The following is a 16946-nucleotide window of genomic DNA, read 5'->3' as shown; positions in this document are numbered from 1 at the left end:
GAATGCTGACCGAACGGTGAGACCGCATCTCTCTTTGAATTGGCAGTTTATCAGTGAAAGGAAATTGCGCATTCCTAATTTCATTTTCAGTGAGAGGTCAATATCTTGCAATATATTAAAGGCTGAAGCAGAAGTCGTAGAACGGGTTGAAGCTGAAGCCAGAACAAGTACTACCCAAGCCCATTGAGTGAACTCTATAAAAGTGAATCCCGCTCAAGTAAGAACTATACACCAGTGTCTGGAGCTGTTGAAACTATTGTTACCTAGGAGTCCTTTAAATTAATTGTGACAAGATCCTCCAAAGCTGGAAGAGTGGCACAGCAGCTTTGGGGCAACCATTGGAGGAAAGGTGTATATGGGCTTGGGGAACAGAGTGGTTACTTGTTAAAAGAAGCTGTTTTTAAATCTGCATGGCTAAGACTATTGGAAAGGAGAAGAAGTGGTATAAGAGCTAGAAGCAGATTTTATGGTAGCTGCAAAACAGGCAAAGAGGCTGCCCTTGTTTGCCACCCAAGAGAGAAGAGTGCCTTGCCAACCTGTATAGGTAGAAGAGGTCTTGTTGAAGTTGCCTGAAGTTGAAGTTGCAGTTGTAGCAGCAACCTAGCTGAATCAGAAGATGTAGTGGAAGCTTTAGAACTGTAGTTGTCCATATTCTTCTCAGCAGTAGAAGCCAAGTGTGGGAAAGGGAGCCTGTTCTTGCAGTTGTAAAGTAGAAGGAAGTTGCTGAACAGATAGCAAACCTTAAGCCGAAGCATCCTGACAAACTGTGTATAACGACGCTGCAGAAGTTGAAAAGTAGAGAAGTTGATGCAAGTAGAAGTGGTTCTTTTGTCTTCAACTTCACCTGTACTTTCCTGGAAGGAAGTCTTCCAGGAAACTCCATTGGTGCTATTATTTTCTTTGTGGAACTGTAAAAGGAGGATCTTTTCATCATGCAAAGAAGAGACTTTTTACAGTGGATTTTTATTTGCGTGAACTTTGGAACTTTTTCAAGACTTCCTGTTGCTTGGAGCAAAGTTACTTTGACACATTCCTGTGGAGCAGGATCTGCCCAGGATCACTAGATGTCATCCAAGACACTGGGTGTTTGGTAACCTTTTAATTATGTTGTTTCCTGTTGCTTTGAATGTTTATGTTTAGTGTGAGGGTTAGTTTTGTGAATGCTAGGATGTTTTTTCCCATAGATCTTAGAATAGGTCGGGAATCCCCTGGTAGAGTAGGTTCAGTTAGAGTTGCTTTTATAATTTTCTATACAGTAAAATGGCAAATCCTGAGAAAAATAAAACATAGTTGTGAGTCCCCTCACACACCTGTCAAGCCTAATGGATGGATTTATTTTCCAAATTTGATTGATGTGTTACCTATGTGCCCAGCACTCACAACTCTGTGGCAATTGCTTCATCAGGATGATACGCAGAGCGAGAACACACCTGTGATACCAGTAACACCATCTTGCCCAAAGAAGCCATTTTGTTTGACGAACACTGTTACTGTGCTCTCCAAAAAGAAACCAGAGAAAATCCCAGAAATGCATCAATTCCTTTTACAAACACAATTTAGGTTTAGGAGAAAGGATGGTTGTGTCTTTCACTCTTGGATATCATTCACACCGCAGTCCATATTCCATGTCCTCTTCTTTTGCACTAGTATCATGACTTGAAGACCACAGGTCACACAGGTGTAGAGTCACACTTGGAGGGCAGGGAGAAGCAACATTTCCTGGGCCTCAGAAGGGCTATCCTCCTTCTGAGCACTCCTAGAAACTAGCAAACACTATCTATGCTCACGCCTTTCCTGTTTGCTCCTCTACTGCTCTTCATCCGATTGCCCCTCACCTTCCATCCACAACACCCACACAAATTCCCAGGCCTTCTGCATTTTGCATGTTCTGAGATCCATTCACAGAAAACACAACCCTACCCAACACCCCCTCAGTCTACATGGGATATGGTAAACCAAGTTGCATCCTACCCCAGAACCTTTCTCTAAATGAAAGGAGAGAGCCTCATGGGAAACCAGAACCCATTTACCCATAACCGTAAATCTACCTTCCCCGATCTGACAATACCCTACCCAATTTTCCCATAATTTCCAGAAAACACTACGACTTCCCAACCCCCACCCCCTTTTTATAGAAACACTGATACGAAGAAGAGAGGGACTAAGAGGATCAAGATCACTGAGAAGAAACACACTCAGACACAGAGGACAGACTCTTCCATTTAACAACAGACTGTCCTCTAAACAAGGACAGGCAAGGTCAGGCCTCCCTCTACAACCACTCACACATGATCCTGGCTGACTCTCCCAAGGAGTATAAAAGGTGGAGCAATCAGGCACACTCTGAGCGAGCTCGGGCTGCTGGATGGTGCACGGAAGCCAGAGGGAGAGAATTCTAGCTGGAGAGACCCTGGAAGGCTTGGAAGAAGAAGGACTGCCTGATTGCTGGACCTGTGAGTACAGGGGAGGCTGCAGTGTGGAGAGGGAACTGTACCTCCAGGGAGCCAAACCAGGGGCAGCTGGGGCTACCTGGCGGTGACCACACCAGAGCTCCTCCCCTGGGCAAAACAGGAAAGCCCAGTTCTTTGAGGGGCAGGTGGCGAGACCCTGGCCTCAACAAGTATCCCTTTGAATGCCTGCAGCTCCCAAAACTGCCAGAGTACCAAAAAGGGGAGCTAGCGAAGTGGGAGAAAAATCAGAGTGAAGGATTATGGGACTTGAATTCCAAAGACAAAAGACATTTTGGTGAGAAAAGCTGAGCAAGGTGGAACACAAGAAAGAGCAGAACTTCCAGGGCGAAAAAGAATTTACTTGAGCAAAGCGATGGGCAAAGGGTAGAGAAACTCAGGAGATCCCTGCAGGAGGTTGTTGTGTCCGTAGAGCTGTGAAAGTTATGCAGAGAAGGCCAAATTCCAAACAAGAAGCCTGCGTTGTGTTTCAAGGGTGCCAGCGACCCTCGCGGGTGTACGACAGAGTTGGGGAGGCGAGGCCAAGCCTGTTGTATTAACCTTGACTCGTGAATTAAAATTGCAAAGACAAGAAAGGAATGCACACAGCTCGTGAGTTGGCGAGCAACATTAAAGACCGGTGTGTGTTAAGGAAAGATTTAAGTTGCAACAGTATGTCGCACAATTGAAGGATGCACGCGTGTGGGTGAGACGCGAAGGAAGGCAGACCTGTAGTGAACTTTGAAGTACCGATAACTGTGAAACCGGCAGTACAGAGTGGCAGAGTGGTCCGGCAAAAGAAAGTAGACCACTCAAAAGTCTCTTCAAAAGGTGAAAAGTTTTTTTTATGAAGCGATAAAGTGAATGAACTCTGAAAAGTACAATGGTCAAGATTAACCCTGGTAAAAGGAGAAGTGAAGAGGTGAATGTTGAACTTTTGGTGCTTATGATATTGAACTACCCAGACCAAAAGACACTGGGCAAATGACACAAGAGAGTGAGCTGAAGGGAAAGTCGAAGTGGTCCTCCGGAGCTATATACTAAAAGCCTCGATTATTCAAAAGTCTTTGACATCAGGAAAAGGTCTGAGCCCAACTGAGGGAGACCGAAGTGTGAGAGGTTAGGGGAAGGGAACCCCTAAAGGATGTGAATTAAGCTTGAGGAAGGGAACCCCTCCAGGTGCTGTGTTTGAAAGGTCCGAGCTCAACTGAGGAAGACCTACATGAACTTTTAGCTTTGAGATGTGCGGGACCGATTGAGGCAGACCTGTGTCAACTTTTTGTTGAACTGTGTTTTGAAAGCTGGAACAAGAGACTTTAACATAGAAGGCCAAGCAGGCCTCGTTCCACGTTTTGAACTGCCTGTATTTTGAGAACCTGCGCCAGAGTGTGCCATCCTGTCTACGGGGGCCGCCTTTCTCCGTGCTGTCCAACGTGGGGAGGAGAGCTGGCACAGCCACATTGGGCCTCATTACGAGTTGGGCGCAAAGGGATTACCGGCACCGGTAAGGACACCGGTGCCGGTAATCCCTTTGAGCCCTATTCCGAGTTCCCTTAGCGGGTCCCTTCCTTAACACCTGGTTTTACCAGGCATTATGGACGGGACCCATAAGGGAATTCAGAGCCAATAATGGTACCGCAATTTGCTGTACCGTTATTAGCGCCTTCCCCCTTCCCATTGAGCCCTATGGGGTCTCAAATGGGAATGGGGAATGGTTTGGTGAATGGGGACTTACCGGTCCCGCCAAGGTCAGACTGGACCGGTAAGTCCCCCTTTCACCAAACCGGAGTCGGAACCGGTATGGGAGGTAGTCATGGCGCAAATAGCGCCATGACTACCACCATACTCGGAATGAGGCCCATTGATTCTTTTAATTCTTGCACACCATTCCTTTTGCATACACATTTTCCCCACACATATTTTGTAGGGCTGGTAATAGGTTCTGTAAGCATAAGCCATCTTGTTTTGACATACTCCACTAGGACTGTGTTATTTATTATTTGATGGTCGAGCATGTTCCCATTCTAGACTTAGGGCAAGATAAGCATTCTTCCAACCCCTTTTCAAGAAAAATAAATGTTTTCCAAACTTATTTTTTGTGTCTGTCTTGTTTTTGATAGCATGGGTTCCTCACAAGGATTACCGCAAGTTTACTCCATAGGGTCCCGGAGAAGGTACCCCCTCTTGCTTGGTCATGCGCTAGGCTGTTGGTGGCCTTTTCACCTGCGCAATATGGTTCCACATGGTGAAATCAATTTTACCAGGCTGGGTCCTTTTAGACCCCATCCTCCATTTCACAAAAACTAGGTTTGTCTTTGCCCCAAAGACTTAAGAGGTCACATGGCTATCCTGTGTCCCTCTTTGTGTATGTGAGAGGTGGAGGCCCTCATTGACCACTGGATACCTGTATTGCAGGAGGAGTCACAGGACTATCCCTTGTCCCTGTTTGTCTATGCGAGAGGTGGAGGCCCTCTTTGACCACTGGATACCTGTATTGCAGGAAGGGTCACAGGACTATCCCTTGTCCTTGTTTGTGTATGTGAGAGGTGGAGGCCCTCTTTGACCACTGGATACCTGTATTGCAGGAAGGGTCACACGACTATCCCTTTTCCATGTTTGTATATGTGAGAGGGGGTGACGATCGTTGGCCACTGGATGCCTGTATCCCAGAACTGGGGCTGAAGTCGGCCTGAAATCAGTTCTGACTGACATATGCAGATGTCTGTCTGGGACAATGTCTATTCACTTCCTTTGTGACTGACATATGCAGATGTCTGTCTGGGACAGTGTCTATTCACTTCCTTTGTGTCGGACATATGCAGATGTCTGTCTGGGATAGTGTCTATTCACTTCCTTTGTGTCGGACATATGCAGATGTCTGTCTGGGATAGTGTCTATTCACTTCCTTTGTGTCTGAGAGCTGCAAGGGATCAAGAGTAAGACTCATACACGGTGGCATGTTAAGTGTTGATTATAAACATGTATACGTCACATCATAATAAGGGGTTGGGAGAAATCCTACCTACCCCTAAGAGGGTTTTCCCAGCCTATACGAAACTAAGGAAATGTCTGTGTCAGGATGTCAAACAAAAGAGCGTCCTCCGTCCTGTGTCCAAAGCCCTAAACTGACCCTTACACACTAAACTCAATATAAGGTGTAAAAAGGGGTTTTCTGTGAGCTAGGTACTTGTAGCTGTCTTTCGGAGTAGAAAACATAAAGTTCTAAGCCTTGAGCCAGCGCTGTGATCTAATTTGCTCTGTGCTCCTTTGCACAGCTATAATTTGCACGTTTGCTCGCTCAGTCAAACCACAGGAATCAATGGGCCATGACTATCACTGGGGTTGGGAGGCGGGGGAAGAGGGGATGACACACTGTTACACTGTTGCACCTTTACACTGTAACACTGTTAAAAGCAGGCTTTCTACACGCTGGGCACATTCTTATTTTTAACCAAATGTGCATCTTACACTTTCATAGAAAAAAAGGCCATTTCCAACTCAAAAATGCTGCTTAAACTTGCATTCACTAGTTTTCTTTAGTTTCGTTTAGTTTGTTTATTTGTATAGCCCAGCCAAACTCTGGGGTAACTGGGCTCTTTAACCTTAAAGAGCAACATAGGTTACATAAAGTTGCACATACGATAGACAGCAGAGGCTGATGCAGTACAATAAATAGCATGAGGGACCAGGTTTCAGAATGGTCCCTGATAAAAGGGCATAGGAAAGTTGTAGAAGGACCAGGTTACAAGTTGGTCCGCAGCAGCGGCGGCACACATTTAACAGGGTACGGGATTTAGCCAAGTGCAGATTAAGAGTCTATTGCTGAGTTATGAACAGTTCCTTCACCTTGGCTCTGATCGACCAGAACGAGGTGTCGGCTCTAATTACTATGGATATCGCGTTGTAGCATTTCGCTGCTAGCACAGGGAAACTTGCTCCCCCTGCCGTTTTTAGGTTGAAATTTTGTCTAGTGAATTTGTCTGATGCCAAAGCCAACGCTTTCAACACACGAATCTCTAATGCCAAATCACACTCTAAAGAGATCTTCGCCATTTTAATGAGCTCATCTCTCCCCCCAATACGCCGGATGAAATAATCAAAGATGAAGCTTGGTGTGCCAGCATTCAAGCTGCCATGCTACACAAAATTGACCTTCTCCAAAAGAAAATCAAAGACCACTGCAAATCACTTCCTCGACAGACAGGAACTAAACCTACCAACACCCCACCCACCTTGTCTAAGCCCACCATACCTGACTTCTCCTTCAGAGACGTCACTGAATCAGAAGTTATCACCCTACTAAAAAATCTCCAACCCTCCCCCTGTAAAGGCGATATTTGCCTACCAAAACTCGTCAAAGACTGCGCAGACTGCTTTGCGCCGCTCTTTACGGCATTCATCAATGCGTCCTTTAAAACAGGCAACATCCCAACTAACCTCAAAGAGGCCTGGGTCCGGCCTCTCCTAAAAAATCCTACTCTCGACCCCCTACAACCAAACAACTATCGACCAATAACCACGGTGCCATTCCTCCTGAAATTACTGGACAAAGCCGCACATTGCCAAATCAACACTTTCTGGAAACCCACTCCATCCTCGGGTCTAGGCAATCAGGCTTCCGGAAAGGACATGGCACAGAAACAGCCCTGGTGGATCTGAAGAGTCAGATCACCCAAATCATGGACAAAGGCAAGCCTGCTCTTCTGCTCCTTCTAGATCTCTCAGCTGCTTTCGATCTGGTTGATCACAAGACTCTCACTTCACACCTCACACACTCAGCCAACTTCTCTAAAGAATCAGCTCTCTGGATCACCTCCTTCCTAGAGGGAAGAGCCATGAAAGTCTTCTCGGACATCGCCAACGCCACTCCCACGACAATCCACTGCGGGGTCCCTCAAGGATCATGCACTGCACCCACACTCTACAACTTGTTCACCAAGCCCCTCTTTGACAAACTCGACTCATACGGCATCACATACACGAACTACGCGGACGACACACAAGTACTTTTACCCCTTTCAGGATCATACAACGAAGACGCCAAGGCACTCCACACTATCTACTCCATCATCAAGGCATGGATGGCAGTTAATGGCCTTTGCCTCAATGGAGACAAGACTGAAATCATAATATTAGGTCAACAGAACACCCTAGACAAACTTGACAAACTGTACGCTAACTTCTCCATTGACAACTCCATCATCTCCGTATCCACAGCCTTTAAGACACTGGGAGTATACCTTGACTCCTCAATATCTATGACTAGACAAGTCAGCGCAATCACTTCCGCGTCTGCGCACACCACCAAACTCATAAACGCCATCAAGCCTTACCTCTCTAAACCCAACTGCCTCTCTATAGCGAGAGCAATCATTGGAGCCAAACCATACTACTGCAATGCACTCCTAGTAAGTACATCAGCCAAAACCGTAAACAAACTACAAGTCACGCAGAACAATGCTCTCCGGGCCGCTCTTAGTATCCCTAGAAGAGAGCATATCACCCATGCCAGGCACTCAGCCCACTGGCTCCTAGTCAAAGAGCGGATCACTCTCAAAATCCTCACACTCACTCACAAATGCCTCTCTCTCTCTCCGCCCCGTCCTATCTATCAGAAACCATCTTCAAACCATCCTCCTCCCGTCCCACCAGGATGCAATACTCTAACCTACTCTGCATCCCACGCATCAAAAAAGCCTACATTGCAGCCAAGACCTGCAACGCTCTTCCTGCAGATATTAGAGCAGAAAACTCACTCCCTATTTTTCGCAGAAAACTGAAAACCTCATTCCTTGCAAAATAATAGGAAACTCTCAGGAATCCATGTAAATATACTGCATTGCTAATGTGTACGTGTCTACTGTAAATATTGTATTTATATGTAAATATTGTATCCTATGTAACTAAGATATTGTCTGTAACAAGCGCCACGATGCCCCCGGCTGACGTGCGCTCTACAAATCTGAATAAATAAGATAAGTAACGTGGGGCTGTCAGATAGAGGCATTTGTGTGTGAATACAAGTGCTCGTAATTTAATTCTCTCATGGATAGGTAGCCAGTGAAACTCCTTTCTGAAGGTGGAGATGTGGGCCTTGCGGGGGAGATTAAGGGCACAGCTGAGGGCGTTGTTTTGAAGTATCTGTAGTCTGTTCAAGTTGTGGTTAGTGGAGCCGAGGATGAGTGTGTTGCAGTAGTCCAATTTGGACAATATGATGGCCCAGGCCAGTGTGAGGCAACTGTTGGTGGATAAGAATGGTTTACAGGCATTAATAAGATTATTAGTGTAGGCTGTGGATGAGATGGTGGCGTTAATTTGTTTTTTGAGTGAGAGTGTGGAGTTGAGATACACACCCAACGTTTTGACTTCTTTTGAGACTTTTATGATGTTGCCATCAGTGGTGAAGGATTGGTATCCACGGTCGAGTTTGTTGAGATGGGCCTGGGAGCTGACGATAAGCAGTTCCGTCTTGTCATCGTTTAAGCAGAGGCTATGGGTGGCCATCCATGCTTGGATTTCAAGGTGAATCTCATTTAGTGTTGCAACATAGTCCTCATAGCTCCCGGTGAGCGCGATGAGAAATGTGTTTCTTTTTTTGTCGGACACAAATACCCTGTCCTTTGTGTTTCATCACAGGTTAGATTTATAAAGATATATATGCTCGCCAAAATGCTTAATCACAAATAAATGCTTCTATTGTGCTGACAGCAGTTATTCGGAAATTAAACTGTGGGTTCATGGGTGCCAACTTTTGATATTCACTACAGGGGCAGAAATATCCCCATCTCCACTCTGAATATAAGCAAGCGACCAGCCCAACCCATCCCCTAGCCAAACACATTGGGCTACATTACAAGTTTGGCAGTAGCCTTGCCGGCAAAACCAGCAGCCTGCTGCCGAATGTGCACATTTTTCTGGCGCCTGGCAATGGGGAAATACAGGGGGGGCATTACAGCCCTGGCAGACCCTGTATTTCCCCATTGCCAGGCGCCGTAATGCATTACTCCCCATTCCCATTGAGTCCCATTGGACTCAATGGGCATGGGGAGGCCTGATGCACCGGCACCATTCATGAATGGTGCCGGTGCATCCGTTGAGGTCTGCTCGCGGGTGCCGGTTCGCCCACCAGGTCGGACCTGGCCGGAAGGCACCCACGAGCAGAACTTGTAGTTTGCTAGTCCGGTAACAATGGTACCGGCAAGCTTACTGGTACCGTTGCTACCGGACCAGCAAACTTGTAATGAGGCCCATTTTATAGCACTTGTTTTTTTTTTACGGAATTGCAAAAAGTCATATAATGAACAACCCGTTTTTAATATATAACATCTCAGCAACGGTCTCTGAACCTGCTGAGCTACCCTGGTAGCCTTCTGCTGTAGAGCACGTCTACGGACCCCTTAATGTACCAGAAATCACAGCATTACCATCAGTATTTTGGGTGCACCACTGCCATGGAAGTGATTTAAAGTGGAATTGATGTACAGTGTGGAGTTTGGAAAGAAGCAGCATGAAAGACATTGCACAATTTTTAAAATATTATTTTGAACATTTCCTTTGAGTGGAGTTCAACTACCAGCTCCGCCCAAACTACCCCCACCCCAGCAGGACCCCCTTTAATTTGTTTCGCTTTCTACCACTGCCTAGGGACCATGGTGTTCCCAAGCATAACTTGTGGGAAACTGAAGAGCTAGGGAAGGGTGACCAGACGTCCTGGTTTTGCTGGGACTGCCTCTGTCCCCCTTTTTCTTATTTAGGAACCACCATGGGTGTGACTGTATAAGTAGTAGTTTATCAAACAATTATACACCAAATTGTGTTATTATTGCATATCATTTTTACACGAACCTGTCTGGTGATGGCCTCGAACTCCCACCCTTTTGGTTAGCGGCAACGTGCATTGACTGATCTGCCACAGAGTGCTTCATTTAAGTGCTTCACTGCAAGACCTCGCAGCACAAGTGGCTTTGTTCTTACATTGCTTACAGTCACAACCAAATCTTTAAATTGTATTTCTAGGGGAGTGACTGGGCCCAAACCCTCTGCTCCCACCCCCTCATTATCTAACCAATGATGTGCATTCATGGTTGTCACTTTCAAATTGAAGTCCTTCTTTTATGTTGATGCCCTATCCCTGTTTTTCTTTTTTAAATCTGGTCACCCTATCCTAGAGTGTCCAACTGTGACAAAAGCTATTCTGGGACATTTTTGCTTCAACTGCCCCCTAAATAGTATCGCCGCCCTGCTGGCAAATTCTGGCAAATTCTAGCAGGCAGTCTGGTTTTGCTGTGACATGACACCTGTGCAGCATTGTACTCTGTGCGTATACAATCCTTGGCCTCTCTGCTGGCACTGCCACTGCAAGTGCCTATTACGTTCTAAGTCAGGGATGCAGGTAAAGTGGCGTAGTCCTTGTGAAAATGTCTGCTAATTAAATAATGACAGCACTGCTGAAAAGTGCTGGAAAAGTACTGCAGTGCTGGCGAAAAGCAATGCTAAAGTATTGCATCCCTGCGGAGAAGTGCTGCGTTGCGGTCCTGCTGGGATGTGCTTGTAAACAGCCTGTAAGGCCTAAAACTGGATGAAAAGTTCAGGGGCCAAAACCAAGCTCGAAAACAACCCCTGAGTCCTCGCCTCGCTGAGAAAGGATACTAAAGTATTGCAGCTGTACTGAGAAGCACTGGTAAAGTACTGATACCATACCAGACAGAATGTCATAGATGTGGCAGAAACCGGTCAACCTTTCTTTCAAAGGATATCACTATTAATTAAAGATAATTACCCTGGCTGTGAAACCCTGGCCAGGGCAGCGATTCTTGCCAGAATCAACATGCTGGTAAAATAGCTCAGCGGGTTGAGCACTCGCTGCTGCGATCCGAGCGTGATCTGCAGGATTGCAGGTTCGAATCCCGGCAAGGCCAACTCAGCCTTTCATCCTTCCGAGGTCGATAAATGAGTACCAATTTCGGTTGGGTGATAGTGTATGTAAATATGTGCTCTGTAAAGCGCATTGGATTAAGGCGCTATATAAATAACACATTATCACTACTGCAAAGCTCTCCTAGGGGGCGTGACTAAGGGAAACCTCTGTAAGCTATTCAAAATTATGCCTTCTGAATAAATAAAAAAAAACATGACCAGCAGAGAGCGTGTAACTGAACACAGAAAAGACCTCCATTGGCTCCCTATGAACTCCAGGGTTCAATTCAGGGTCCTCCTGACCTTGGCACACAAGACAACCTGAAAGACAAGCTAACAAATGACCAACCACCAAGAGTCCTGTGATCCAGCACTGGACGGCCGGGCGTTTACCCAAAGCCGAACCGTGTCAGAGAGAATGGAAGATCCTTCCCATTTCCTGGCAGCGCTGCCTGGAACGTGTTACCCTTGGCACTACGACTGGAAAAGAATCTACAGCCTTTCTGAAAAAAAATTCAAAACTGCGCTCTTCGAATAAATTACCTTCATCCGCCCGCCTAGGCTGTCCTGTGCTTTATGCTTTGTCTTGTGTGCCTTTGTCGCTCCGGCCGTGTTTTCAGCGCATAATAAATAAATAAACAAACAACTGATATTGAAAAAAGTTTTTTATATGAAAAAAGAAACAATCCATGATAACCCAGAGATGAAAAGGAGGGTGGGATAAAGGATAGAAGTTTCCTTCCTTTCATCTCGTTTTAATACCTGTGGGCTCTGGCGCATTATAAGAAGATAAATAAATAAATAAAATGCAATGCACACTAGGGCACCCAGGCAATTAATTCAGACTTGCCTCAATTGCCCGGCTTGATTTCTTCTCCCGTTTCCAAGTATCTCACTAATATTGGCTGCTGGGCTATGGGGTGTAAAAGAGGAAAAAGAGAAAACACATGAGTGAGTGAGAACGCTGGCCTAGGGCGAAAGAGTCCTCTGCATTTTCTCTTGCTTTCCCTGCTCTAGCAGTATCTAGGGGTGAGCATAGAATACCTAAGGGCCGTTGGGCTTTCTTGTGGGGAAACAGCCAGCATTAGTGCACAGGTTTAGTTGTTAATGGAAAGATTGGTGCTTTCACTAGTGTGTTAAGATTAAGTGGAGCACTGGAAGGAAGTATTTCAGCCATGATCAGACCTGCTGCTAAAACATCCTAGCCCTGCTGAGAAATGCCAGTCAAGTATTGCAATCTTTCAGATGAAGTGGGATGAAACAGGTCACCCACAACAGAGGGATTAAGCCAACAGCTGTATTGTTCTTTGTGAGGGGGTGGGGGAGGGGGTTGGAGGAATTCCTACTGGAGTTAAGGAGAAACTCAAACAGTTAGATTCAGCAGCAACTTTGTCAGGGTGGCCGAGTAGATGAAACCAGGGGAAAGGGTCTAAGCGAAGAGGGTCGAATGCCCTTAGTCCAGTGTCCATTGCCCTGTTTTAATCCACAGGGGCCAGCAGTTTCCACACCGGGCAAGGGTGCTTTGGTACAACTCACCATCTCAGGGTATTTAAAGCCCGGAACACACTTCTTTTTCTGATTTCTGAAGATGGTGCATGAGATGACCTATCCCCTGGGAATCGGTAGTCCTACAACACGCTCCTGCCGGGGCAAGACATGCAAGACTCCACCCTCTCCCCCTAGGGGGTTTGGGTAGCATTTCCTCTAAACTCCCCCCTCCACCTGGGTACTTTCCATTTTTTAGAAAGAACAATCCCCACAGCCAAGGGTTGCCCTCCTGGTCTTGAGCCCGCCTCATGGCCTCGGGTTCGGAAGCACCTGCCAGGTTCTGGCCACAGCAGAGTTGCGACCGCTGCCTTTGCTTCAGCTCTGAGGGTCTGGCAGCTGCCAGGAGGGTTTTGAGTGTAACAACCAGAAGGCTACTCTCTCTGCTCTTTTTTCGGTATCCTGCAGCTCTTGCCAGCATCCAGGTGAATGCCCCTGGCCGTCTCCTTGCACTATTTGCTCCTATAAGCATATATTGTCCCGGAAGGATAGCTCAGTGGCAACGTGCTCCCCTTAGAAACAAGACGACATGAAGCAACACAGGTTCGATCCCCGGGTCTGCGCTTGGAAACTTCTGGGTATTAAGCGCGTTATAAATACGCAACTAAGACATGTTCCTGTAACAGCGCCTCCATACCCCCGGGCTGTGTGAGCGCTTTAAAAATGCAAATATATAAACTTTACCTGTCCAGGGTGTGGCAGATTAGGATTAGCAACCTCCCGTTTGCTCTTTCTGGTTCTCTTGCTCCGTTTACTGCTACAGCACCAACTCTCTGGAAGGTTACCCTAACTCCCACACAGCCTATTTGTGCCTCTTTTTATAATGTGGGTTTTGGCGTTTATTGTCCCAATGAGGGCTGTAATTGGTGAGTAGGGTTCCCCTTTATCCTTATGTTTTGGGATTAGTTTGAGCTTCGTGGCTACACCTCCTGCCTCTCTGTGTTATCCCTTTTCCCAAGTGCAATTAGGGTTCCTCATTTTTACAAATGTTTCTTTTTATTAATAAACCTGTAATGATGGCCTGAGGGCTCAGTTAGGCGGGGCGCCATTTGGGGGGGGTAGAGAGTCTGGTGCACTGGCCCTCAAACAACTGTGCTCACTCCCTAAGGTCCGTGCTTTGCGTGTATGCCCTACTCGGGCTTCTTTCTATCTCTGTGAACACAAGCTTTACTTCGTGCTCCAGTCCGTGCTCCATTTTGGGTCTTACAGATCTGAGGTGTGCCCAGCGAGACGTCAGGCTGTGGGAGTGGGCTCGCGGGCAGCATTCTTTACAGGCTTTTCATGATCCTGATATTCGTAGGGTTTGTTTCGCCGTGAATGTTGCATTATGGGGCACCTTTCCTCAACTCGTATACATTGAAGGATGGGCCATATCAGAATGAATTCTCTGATGGCGGGTTCGCACTGTGAATCGTGTGGTGGTGAAGGCGAGACTGGGCAACTCCAGGGTATCGCCCAAATTGCACTGCACATAGAGCGCCCGATTCATGGAATTCAATTGCGCGGAAAAAGGGGCGCTTGCATTCAAAACGCGCGCTAGCACACATTTGTCGATTCATGGAACACAATGCGCGTGGCTTACCTGAGACTTGTGCTGAATCCCCGCAGGTCCAACACGTCACTGCGACACCACGAATGCCTTGCGCGAGACGCCCAGCGAAGGCGTATACCGTCTAGCGCAGTCACCTAAAAAGGGGTGGAACACGTGGAATGGGGAGCAACAAGCGTAATGTGGGCGTAACGTGGGAAGTACCACAGTAAAATATTCGCAACACCCAATGGCGCGCTAACAACACGTATTCATGGAATTGAACAGGGCTCACTGATGCGCAGAAAAAGACGCGCTAATCCGGAAACACTTCCGCCACGCGAAAGCTGGTGTAAGCGTCACCGCGCACTTAAAACAATGCATAAAAAGGGCGCGCAAAAAGCCAACGCGCGTGTACAGCTAGGATGAATGTACCATTTTTCGCAGCAGTGATCGTGGGACACAACAGGAGGAGGAGGATAGCCAAGGCACACATTTATTTTTACCCAGGACCAGCCTTTTTGGGATGCCTAATGACCAGGTCTAATATGATATGAGATGGAAACCTATACCTGCCATAGACCTGGTCATTAGGCATCCCAAAAAGGCTGGAGAGGCAAGATTACCTCACATCACCCACCCTGTGCTCCCAAGCACTGAGCCCCTTGGAAAAGGTGCTCAATGTACTGCATTTATTGGCCACTGGGTCATTTCAGTGGACAACTGCCATAGTTGGGGGCATTTCACAGACTACGCAGTCACGCTGCCTACACCAGGTGTTGGCAATCATGACTGCACACCCCTCTGTCCGCAGGCACATATCCATGCCCAGAACACCTGCAGAAAGGCAGGCCGTGGTCCAGGACTTTTTCTGGGTGTCGCACTTCCCTAAAGTGCTTGGTGCCATCAATTGCACCCATGTGGCCCTAAGTCCACCTAGGGCCACAGAGAACATCTATCGCAATCGCAAGCACTGGCATTCCATCAACGTGCAGGTTGTAGGTGATGCCAAGTGAATCATTACCTCTGTATATGCCAACTATCCAGAGTTCACCCATGATAGTTTCATATTCAGAATGTCACCCCTACACCGGGCCCTGGAAACTGGGAGGCATGGCAACACATGGCTCATTGGTGAGTACAAATGACCCTGCAAATGCATGCATGTCTCACACAGACAAAACCACACCATTGACAAACCATTTCACCTCCACACGGGACAGTGCCTACCCTCTGAGCACCTACATGATGACGCCAATACGGAATCCCACCACACCACCCCAGGCATTGCAACTAGGGCCATAGTGGAGCGCACATTTGGACTCCCTTGACCACTCTGGTGGTGGGCTACTATATGCACCACCAGTAGTGTGCAGGATCATTGTGGCAGCATGTGTCCTGCACAACATTGCAACACTTCGTGGCATACCGGTGGACATGGTGGTGCCCCCACATCCCCAACCACATGCACAGCGGCAGCGCATGGGAGGGGAAAGGGCACTTGGCGAGGCTGCCCGTACCCAGCTTGTGGCACAATTTTCCACCTATAATCCGACCCCTGCGGAGTCCACACAGTCCTGGCACATTCCAGGTGACAATCGATGATGACAAAGGGAAAACCATCTGTCCCAACCTTACCACCCTGAGAATGTGTCCTTGCAAGTGCTACATTGCGTGCATCCCTTAGTACTAAAACTATCTCATTCTGGCATGCACAAAAGAAACACATGGAAAATGGAGTATGTGACTAACACCATGCCAAAGTACACATCTAAATGCTGGTATGTCACCTAAACCCTCCCACACTTCATGTCACCTGGTTGCCACACCATACCATGGCATGCAATGTCCAAAACTGAGAAATAAATGACCAACACATAACACTACTTTCACTTGCCTCCAGACCCGGAGAAGGTTCACCTCCAGTTCCATTGAGGCTGGGAGGCTCTACCAAAGGGAGGCCCCAGCCGAAGAAAGATATTAACCATCAACTAATTGCTATGATAAGTAACTGACCCTTCGGGAGTAGGAAAGGTATGAACAAAGACCATGAGAAGGAATCGAATTTGGAAGATGGAGTTGGAGGAACTGCTGCCCCAGGACCCATAAGGCCCTGTGGACAATGCACAGGTATTGGAAATGAACAGTCGTAGCCACTCGGAGCCAGTGCCATCATCACAGTCATAGGAAGATACAATACCTGGCCCGAGACAAAAGGACAATTCCCACAGTCCAGTTCTGGATGAGTTGCAGAGAGAAATGAGAAGAAGCACAGAAATCTTGGTAGAGGCCGTTGCAGTACCCCACCATAGGAATGACCAGTCCTCTGGAGACAGTGAGCTGCTGGGGGAATGAGAGGAAAGGAAGAATACCCCCGAGGAGGTGCAGCTGGCAGGGTGATGTCTCAGAGACGTCAGAGATGTGCGGAGAGAAGACGAGTGTGGAGTGGAAGATTGTCACAGGCTATCCGCCATCAAAGGTTGGAGCAGGAAGAGGGCCAAGAGCGGCTG

This window comes from Ambystoma mexicanum, chromosome 10 (genome assembly GCF_040938575.1).
Source record: "Ambystoma mexicanum isolate Mex_15411 chromosome 10, UKY_AmexF1_1, whole genome shotgun sequence".
Lineage (NCBI taxonomy): Eukaryota > Metazoa > Chordata > Amphibia > Caudata > Ambystomatidae > Ambystoma > Ambystoma mexicanum.
The sequence above is the reverse complement of the archived record's forward strand: the minus strand, read 5'-3'. Positions refer to the sequence as shown.